This window comes from Balaenoptera borealis, assembly GCF_965194805.1.
Source record: "Balaenoptera borealis genome assembly, chromosome: 17".
NCBI classification, from domain to species: Eukaryota; Metazoa; Chordata; class Mammalia; order Artiodactyla; family Balaenopteridae; genus Balaenoptera; species Balaenoptera borealis.
In genome coordinates, this window is record NC_138876.1 from 66,416,654 (window position 1) to 66,427,014 (window position 10,361).

At 40.1% G+C, this 10,361-nt stretch overlaps 1 protein-coding gene and 1 long non-coding RNA gene across 2 annotated transcripts in view; one reads left to right on the forward strand and one right to left on the reverse strand.

Moving 5' to 3' along the window:
• Positions 1 to 10,361, reverse strand: part of KCNB2 (potassium voltage-gated channel subfamily B member 2) — a 403,794-nt gene that overhangs the window by 289,986 nt on the left and 103,447 nt on the right. The gene's annotated exons all lie outside the window — the stretch shown is intronic.
• LOC309614856 overlaps positions 1,339 to 10,361 on the forward strand; it is a 37,000-nt gene continuing 27,977 nt past the window's right edge. Inside the window, exon 1 of the long non-coding RNA XR_014236434.1 lies at positions 1,339 to 10,088. This is a non-coding gene — a long non-coding RNA (uncharacterized lncRNA). The remainder of the gene's footprint in view (positions 10,089 to 10,361) is intronic.

The window sequence follows — 10,361 nt, forward strand, 5'->3', positions numbered from 1 at the left end:
CCCATAAATCCAGCATGGTATAGTTCTGGAAACTATGGGTGAGAAGATGTCAAAATAAGCACAATTTGTTCCATTCTGTAAAATACAGAGGAATAATAGGAAAAATATATTCTTAGGCTGTCAGATATAATGAAAATCCCTTCTTTTAAAAGTAGACAAGAAAAATGTCTTTAAGAGATAAACACAGCAGACATAGTTTTGTATTGTGCACATTTCTGTAAAGACAAGAAAAGTATACAGAGAAAGAAAAAAATAAATTTAAAACACTTCGCACAATGTAAAATTCCATAGGAGAGACAATGTCAAGTTAATTTAGTAGCAAACATATTTCTTATGAAGTGAATGCCTATTATAAAGACATTTTCTATTGGTTCTTAGGTGTTACTAAGTGGTCTGGTGAGTAATACAGTCCTCTATTTGCTTATAAAAGCTATTTAGACAGGTGTCATTTCTGAATCCGCAATTTCTCTCTCCTTTTCTGATGTGCATTATTCCATACACATTTCTCTAAATAGACTAAAAAATCTTATGTCCTACTTAACCAGGAGAATTCTGGCTTGTGAACTAAAAGTAGATGGAAACTGAATATATTAACGAACACCCACTCATTAATATTAATCTGTTAATATTTTACTCAAACTCCGACTTTCTATTATCTGAAAAAATATATATAAAACATGCACCATGCAACAGGAATTACTGAAATTTCTAACGCATCTGATGCAAAAATACTACTGTGCAGTTTAAAAGCGGAACCTTATTCCTTTTATCCTAAAGTAAACCACTGATATCTTCTCCCAAACACAAGCAACCATCAGCAAAGTGTTTACCAAAGGACAGGTCAACCTTACTCATGATTCTCATATCTTATGTGACACTGAAGAACTAAAGTGGGGCTTAAAATCAGGCTTTGTGTTGCTCCCTCCGAATCAGATACTATATTCTTTTCTGTGGAGACATGACATCTTTTCTGCAGAGACACGGCATCATGAGTGCTGTGAACTACAAAACCCTTGGGCAGGAACACTCCATTCAAACTCCTGCACTAAGACACGTGGCCAAACTGGAGTGTGGCTTCTCCCAGTGTGGCTCAAGGTGGCGTCCCTGGATGACCCGGATCACTTGTAACTTCCTGCCTGGAAAAGCTCACGGCTATCAAGAGGATTTACTGTTTCTGCTAGCAACAACCTGAAGATAAGCCCCTGACCTCCCTTTCTCAGAGCATTTATTAAAAAGGACTTAGAGTTGTGAATCCTTCCTCGGTTCCTTTGAGATGCGGATGTACCTTCTACAACTCAAAAGCATCTTTCTCTCCAGGACCTGGATTCCTTTAAAATGTAATCATTAGGAGGGCTGGGACCTTGGTCCCCCTGGGAGAACAGAATCTTAACTCTGACTCTCCTGGAGCCCCGGCTTGTTCCCTCATTCTCCCTTGAAAATGCCCAGTTACCTCTATGCATTTCGCAATTCGAAATGGAGCTCGGCTTTTTCCCCTACGGCCAGCAGTTAGTAAATTAGATCTGTTTTCACCATTGTAACCCTTGTCCAGCTTTGTTTGACAGCACCAAGCCCTTGCTTTTTCACTGAAATATATAATTTCATTGAAATGTCATTGAAGATATCGTTGGGTAAGTAGCCAAAGGAACTTGTAAAAAACGCGTGTGCTTTTTAAAGCAAATTGAAGACTAGCGTGTTTGTTGATACTGAATTAATTTTTAAAATTCTCTTAATTTCCTCGGCACTGAAAAAGTTCTCACAAACAAGAGGGGGAATGCAATTTTTAAAAAAGAGGAAAAGCAGAGTTACAAAGGACCCAAACAATTAAGAATCCAAATAGGAGGAATTCATCCAGAAATGGCAACATGGCTAGTAGAGGGAAAGCCGTTTCCTCGTGTTCCTCTCCATCAGTAGATAATGCTGGGTCAGGAGGCAGAGTCAGCGTTCGTAACAGAGTTTGCTTTGTCACCATAGGTTTTTATTTTAAGACATGGAAGATTCTCTTCATGCTGCCAGCCCCTCACGTATCCTGCCAACCCCCCTGCTGCAGAGAAGGACAAGGCGAGCATGTGTATTCAGATGCAGGGCGAGTAGGGGAATCCTGGGATCCATTTTTAGCTCTTCCTTGTATTTACTGAGTGATCTTGAGGTTACTCAACTTCCTTTTATTTTGGAACGTCAGCCAAGAAAATAGAATCATAATAACTTTTCTTAGAAGATTTCAAATGCTTTCTTATAAAAATGTATTATTATTTTTGTGGCTCTGTGATCTTTCTCAGAATTGCAAAATCTCTATCAGGAATTGCTGAGAGCTGTGGTAAATAGAAGAAGATGCCGTTTTCCCAACTCTTGGACTAATTTTAAAAAGTTAGGAAAGGTATAGCCCCCAAACCATAGATTATTAAATGGGTGCTTGGTCCCCTCCTTAAATTTTCTCCCTCTGTCTGCAATTCCCTCAGGACTTGGAGAATCACACTGTCAAGTTACAGGGAAACCACGTCAGAATGACTTTAAAAAAAAAAACTGTGGTGAAATGGACGTAACATAAAATTTACCACCTTAACCATTTTTAAGTGTACAATTCAGGGGCATTAAATACATTCACATTGTTGTACAACCATCACCACTACCCATCTCTGGAACGTTGCCATTGTCCCAGTCTGAAACTCCATCCCCATTCAACACTAACTCCCATTTCCCTCTCCCGCCAGCCCTTGGTAATACAAGGGAGCAAAATTTGCCACCTCAAAATGTGTCTCTTTGTCAGGAGTATTAATTTAGGTTGATTATTTTTAAGAAACAGAAGACTCGGGAAGTTTTAGGCAGACTATTCCCAGAATAGAGCTACCACCAGAGACATCTGCAAGAATATGGGCTAGGTGTGCTGAGGGACACTCCAGGCAACACCTACCTAGAAATCAGAGCTCACTCTGTTTCCCACTGCTCTGCAGGCCCAGCAAACATTTATTTACCAAACATTTGCTTTTCCATCTTCATGTGAATTGCCTTCCCCCCCTTTGAAGTCCCAAACCACTACCCTCAACATCCTCTTTTGTTGGTATTCAAGGTAAGAGTTTCAGCCATTCTGGGGAGTGACTCAGTTTTCCTGGGTCTCTTCCACGTGTACATGTCATTAAACTTTTGTTTGATTTCCTCCTGTTAACCTGTCTCATGTCAGTTTAATTCTTAGACCAGCCAGAAGAACCTAGAAGGGTAGAGGGAAATTTCTTCCCTCCCGACAGTAACCACCTTCTACCTTCCATCTTTATGAATTTGCCTACTCAAGTTACCTCATCTGAGTGGAATGAAATCACACGATATTTGTCTTTTTGTTGTGTGGCTTATTTCTCACTCAGCATAACGTCCTCAAGGTCCATCTATGTTGTAGCATGTGTCAGAATTTCTTCCTTTTAAGGCTGATATAGAATTACTTTTTTTTTTTTTTAAGGCAGAAGTTTAAGTTAACTTTATTAATGACAGCCTTTATTAAAACTACTCTCAAGGGACTTCCCTGGTGGCACAGTGGTTGGGAATCCGCCTGCCAATGCAGGGGACACGGGTTTGAGCCCTGGTCCGGGAGGATCCCACATGCTACAGAGCGACTAAGCCCGTGTGTCACAACTACTGAGCCCGTGTGCCACAACTACTGAAGCCCGCGTGCCTAGAGCCTGTGCTCTGCAACTAGCGAAGCCACAGCAATGAGAAGCCTGTGCACCACAATGAAAAGTGGACCCTGCTCGCCGCAACTAGAGAAAGCCTGTGTGCAGCAACGAAGAACCAACGCAGCCAAAAAATATAAAAATAAATAAATAAATAAAATAAAACTACTCTCGAGTGTTAAAAATAAAGGATGACTAATTATAATTTAGAACTCACTTGAACTTCCTGTTTGGACTTTCACTGGAAGTGCCAAAGGGTGGGAATCTTGCCTGATTCAGAATCACCTGAATAGATGGAGTTCACTGGAGAATGAGTAATAGACAAAAAAGACAAAGAGTGCCAACTGGAGAGCTGAAAAATTACTTTTTTGATCTAATTTTTTGGAAGTACAACCTCTGTCTAAATATTAGCTTTCTGACTCATCATCCAAACAAAGAGATGCAAGAAGATTTATGAACCAATTCTTCACTTTCTTGAAAGAATTCAGTTCTGAGGGACTGTCACGGTATTCCCCCATAAGAAGTAAGAACTTTAGGAAAAATATATATCTCTTAATTAGACTTCTCATAATATATGGATTATAAAACATTAAGAACTAAATATCAACCAAAAAATGCAAATGCAAGACAATATGTAATTCAAGCAGAAATATTAAGGTATATATATTTAACATATATATTTGAATATATTGTGCTATTTGAATATACAAATATTTCTGACATATCTATATCAGATTATATTCAATTTATATACACCTAGAAAAATAGTAAAAATACAATTGATTCACACCTCAAGAACACTCCCTAACTCAACCTGGTAGGTCTTTCATCTGTTTTAAAATGAAGGTGAAAAATTCTGCTGTCAACATTAATGAAAAAGCTAAAGAAGAGAAAAAGATAACAATAACTGACATTTCAGTGGCTGGTGGCCTAACATACCAATTGGTAATCTGTGAGACAGGATATGTATTGAATACCAATGACAATAGTTGGAAACACTCATCAATGCTCTCCGTCATCTACTAATCAAGGTGACATTGTTGATGGATCAGTATCTAAAATTGATAAAGGCAGGAGAATTGTTGATATTTCCATTTGGAGTTTTATCTTCAAGTAGGTGTGGTTCAATTCATGAGTACTTAAGGCTGGCAACTGGAAGCATCAGAACATAATCTGTTTCCACTTAGAGATCACCAGGCAGTTTAGCTGACAGAATGTAGAGCAGTCCCGTGTCCCATCTGAAGCTCCAGATGAACAGGACACCCATAAGTTACTCTGAAAATAGGAGCCCAGAAGCTCTGATATCACTAAGAGCTGAGCCAAGTGAATCAAAGTGAACTATATATAATACTTTCCCTGGGGATGCCTTCAGCAGTAGAGGAAGATGGCAGCTTTGCTACTAGGCTTCGCTAAGATAGAATTGATGTGATACATATACACATATAAAACCATGCATTTGAGAACATAAGATGCACTACTGCCATCTTGCAGCGCTGCTCACATGAAGCGTCCAGGAGCAGCTTGAAACTCCTTCAGATGGGACATATTCCAACCATGGGATATAAACTCTATGACAAAGTGCCTATAAAGCGGCACGGGGCAGAGATCTGGCACACATACCCAGCACATGAAATGCCAAGTGCTGGGGGGTGAACCCCTGCCTCCGTGAGACGCGGCTCTTAGGTAGGAGATGGGCTCTAGGATTTTGCATCACTGCACATTAGACGCAGTCAGTACAGGTGTGGTACTGATTAGGCTCTATGGATCCCAACTTGGTGCTGTGACTCAATTATATTTCACACAGATCACAAATAGAATTTTTTCTAATTTCTAATAAGGTGAGTATATAGGAAATCCTGGCACTGTACGCTTTTCTCTACCGCAGTCTGGGACATTCCTGTCTCAATACCTTCAGCTTGCCTAATGGGGCAGGTCAACAAGTCTATTACTGAACTTGGGGTCAGCTGGCCTGGATTTGAGTCTTCACTTTCACTTCTTTTGGTCAAGCCATTTAATTCCTCTAGGTATCAGTTTCTTTATTTGTAAAGCAAGAGAAATAAGCTCACAGGTTTCTGCAAGGACCCCATGAGATCATGTAAGTGAACAGTTCAGTGAGTTCCTGGCATGTGGAAAATACTCAACAAATTTTGATTGGCTTGTAAGCCAACACAGAGACCCAAGCAAATGCTTGACACATTTAAATGACATTTAATAGATAGTGGTGACTATCTACTTACTAGAGTACTGCTAGTAAGATTCGAGTCAAAGGCTATGTTTATGTTCTACAGACAAATGTATGCAGTTTCTAATATGGCAGGTCCAATTTGGCAAAGCTTGTCCTAATGCTGCAGGAGCAATGGTATTATTATGTTTGGGGTCTCGTACATGGTGTCACCATATTACATTGCAAGATGAATAAATTTTTCATCCCTTGTTTCTTTCCCTTTTGTTGAAAAGATTTCAACCTGTACCATCAGGATTGGACAAACTATGACTAAACGGTATAGGATAGAAATCTGGTAGGTAACCAGTTAACGTCATCAAGCAGTATAATTCACAGCAAGACAAAATAAAACAAAAAACACCACTTCAATTCCAGCGAGCACTCATCTGAAGAGAAGGGGGTGTGGGTTTTAAAAAACCAGGGTTTTATGTGGTTGGCATAGTTACGGTACACATGGGTAATTAAATTTCTGGTATGAATTATTGTTTACAGGGTACGAAAACAATTGGTTCACGTATAGCACAAAATCCACTTTCAAAGAACACAGCATTTTACACACAAATTTAGGTGGTTGATCATAATGGTATCATTATATTCACTACAGACACATTTCAATGAATGAAGGGCCATTCTTTCCCCAGATGTTCAAACCAATATAACCTACTGAAAAACGAAGGTTATTTCCTTTGAGTTGTCCCAATTCAGCCAATTTCAAATTGCTGGGAACATGAGAGAAAAGTTTATTCAAACTTCCTTTCTGCATGTTTTTGCAGGGTTATTATTTTCTTTGGGTACGGCTGTTCTCCTAACAAGTTTTCTCGATAGGCCTCTGCTCAGAGCAAAGAGAAATTTGCCCATCAGATGTAGTTTCCTCTGCTCATGCAGAAGTCCACTCATCTTCAAAAATCAGTTCCGGATAGGAAGTGTCTAGCAGCTTTTATGTTTTCCCATTAGGGATTCATGGCATTAAAGAGTATTTTCTAGAAGGGAAAAACCTAGCAGTGATCAAAAGTGATACAAATTCGGAAGGAAAAGATGCGTAAGCCTCAAAAACGTGCACTGCATTCTCATCAAAAGGCAGACATCTCAGCAGAGTGAATGGCCACCATCCACATTGCGCAGGGATCTTTCTCCCCGTGGAAGATGTGAGTCAGACATGCAGGATGGGCAGAAAAAAGGCTCAGGATAAAGACTAAATGGTCTCAGTCTAGATTAGGGATTGATGCAGGGTCTAAGGTGTGCCATACTGTCACTTTTGTCCTGGGATGACCAGGAAGCTGCTTGTTTCACGCCTTAAATTACATTCCAGAGAGTTCTAGCTCATCACACATGATGACGCCTGGCACACAGAAGACCCTCCATAAAGATTCTGTCCCTCTTTCTATCCTTACTTCCATCCTTCCGTTCTTTACTTCCAAAACTGAAGGGTCAAGATACTTTTTGTTTATTGGCTCTGCGTGGAAAGGGTACCTGAACGGTACTGGAAGCACAATGAAAGCATGCTCTTGCACTAGAAGACAGAAAAGCCTCTTCAAACCTGGCATATAGGAAAAGGAAAATAAAGTTCTGGTAGGTTAGTTGAAATTTTGTTTCCTTTTCTTGGCAGGCTCAAAAGCCTTTCCCATCTATGGGAAAGTCAAAATAGCTATTTCTTGACAAGGCTAAAAGCTTTAAAATGTGCCTTTTTTCTTCTGGTTTCAAGTTCTCTATATTCAGGCTTCTTTCACATCTTATATTTTTTCAACAAAGTACTCCAAAGTATGTCTCGACTCTATTGGCAAAAGTACTACACAAACCCAGGCAAAAAAAAAAAAAGAATGTTCTCTGCACAGAGAGGCTCTGAAGATTGCAGCATCAGAAGCAGGCTCTTTTACCTCCATTTTGCTATTTTGATACCTGATTTTGCAGACGACAAAGGGGTGCTGTTAAGTTCTCAAAACTGGTTAGGAAAATTCCTCTGCTGCTTAGGTAGCTTTCCAGGTGGTGGCGGCCATTGTTTTAAGTCCCTCTCCCCACACCCACTGAATATGTAAAAGATGCAGGTGACCTCCAAGCCCCTAGGTATTAGGAACCAGGCCATATAAGGTATCATGGGCTCCTTTCTCATGTGTATCAATACCATCTCCTTCTACTAGACTAAAAGTTCTTTGAGTCACTGCCTACTCCACTGTTTCCTTTTTAATGATGGGCTGTACCATCCAGAAGTGTTGTCTACTAGAAAAGAATGTGAGCCATTATGTGTAATTTAAAGTTTTCTCACTGTCATATTTTTAAAGGTATAAAGAAATAGGTGAAATTAATTATAATAAACTTCATTTAACGCAATACATCCAAAATATTATCAGTTCAATATATTGATATAATCAATATAAATGAATGAGACTACACTTTCCTTTTTTTTTTTTTTTTTTAAGTATTTGTTTATTTATTTATTTATGGCTGTGTTGGGTCTTCGTTTCTGTGCGAGGGCTTTCTCTAGTTGTGGCAAGCGGGGGCCAGTCTTCATCGCGGTGCGCGGGCCTCTCACTATCGCGGCCTCTCTTGTTGCGGAGCACAGGCTCCAGACGCGCAGGCTCAGTAATTGTGGCTCACGGGCCCAGCTGCTCCGTGGCATGTGGGATCTTCCCAGACCAGGGCTCGAACCCGTGTCCCCTGCATTGGCAGGCAGACTCTCACCCACTGCGCCACCAGGGAAGCCCTACACTTTCCTTTTTTGCACAAAGTTTCTAAAATCAGGCATGTCTTTTACATTTATAGCACAGCTCAATTCAGACTAGCCACACTTCAAGTACTCCATAGCTCCCTGTACCTAGAGGCTGTATCTAGAGGCTATGATACTGGACAGTACAGATTACTCTTCCTCTTTACTTACTTAGGTAAATCCTACTTAATTAAACTTCGATGTTCATTCAAATCCTGGGCTTTAATGAAGTCCTGTGTTCAGAGTATACAATGAATAAGTAGTGGACAATTCACTGAGTAAGTGTTTCTGGCTTACGGAGGTACATGTCATAGCTTCATATGAAATAGCTGGCATTACATTTAGTACTTAATACCAATCCAGCTCTTCACCTGTCCCAGGCACTTGTGTTAAGTGTCTTACAAGACATTGTTTTATTAACCTTCATGGCTAACCCGTGAGGTCTGACTGTGCTCATTTTACAGATGAGGAAACTGAGTCTTAGTTAAGTAGCCTGCCCAGAGTCCTACTGCTAGTGAGAAGCAGTGTCAAGACTCAAGTCCAGGCAGCCTGACCACCAAGTTCCAGTGCGTGCTAGCCATCAGCTGTCCTGGTGTTCAGATGGCTCAGGGAGAACCCCAAATACCCAATTTCATTGGTTTCTACTTTAACATGATATAAAAACAAAGGTTAAAAGGACTGAAAGCATTAGTATTGAGAGTAGCTGAGCAAGGAAAGAAGGTATAGCCCAGGACATCTATAATGTCCATTTCTTTTCCTGACACAGAAAGATATATTCCATATCTCTTGAGCGGACAGTGAAGAATTAATTACATGGGCTTGATTTAACCCACCTGGGTAGTTACAGGAAAGTAAGTACATTGGAAGGTGCTTTAGAAATGGGGCTTTAAGGGATGTGAAAAAAATGAATGCGTCTACCAGTAGGGAGCGATTAAGTCTATTATCACCAGCAGAACCATTACCATCAAAATAATCATCCCCAAATTAAACCGTACGATGGTACCTTGATGCATCAAAATTTTAATTAAATAAGAACATTTTGTTAGATTGTAAAGGGGAATTCAGGCAGTTTCATCAATGGCATAATGATACAAGGTAGCTGTTGCTTGATCTCCTGCACTTTTGCTTTCATTTTTTAAATTCTTGTAATTTTCATTGTCCCTTTACCAATCTGCCCCCAAACCTGTCTCCCCACCCGTCACACACACCTCCTTTTCCAATACAGGAACATGTATAGACTAAACAACCACTGTGTAAGTTTCCAAGATTATGGCTGGGGAGGGCACTTAAGACCAACTTCTTTTGCTTTTATACCTTTTCTTAAGACTGGTCTTGCACCATCTGTAATATAAAATTGAATTAACTGATTCGCTTATAACAGTATCATTTAAAAGATCTTGGATTTGGGAGATGAAAGTTTTTCACCAAAATCATAAAGTCCATTGGTCCGTATTTAAGTCAATGATGAGGTAACACCAACAGTTTATACACTGTAATTAAATTCCTTGTTCCTAATACATTTTTTTTTTTTTAAACTTTGGGTTTATTTATTTATTTATTTATTTTATTTATGGCTGTGTTGGGTCTTCGTTTCTGTGCGAGGGCTTTCTCTAGTTGCGGCAAGTGGGGGCCACTCTTCATCACGGTGCGCGGGCCTCTCACTATCGCGGCCTCTCTTGTTGCGGAGCACAAGCTCCAGACACGCAGGCTCAGTAGTTGTGGCTCGCGGGCCTAGTTGCTCCGCGGCATGTGGGATCTTCCCAGACCAGGGCTCGAACCC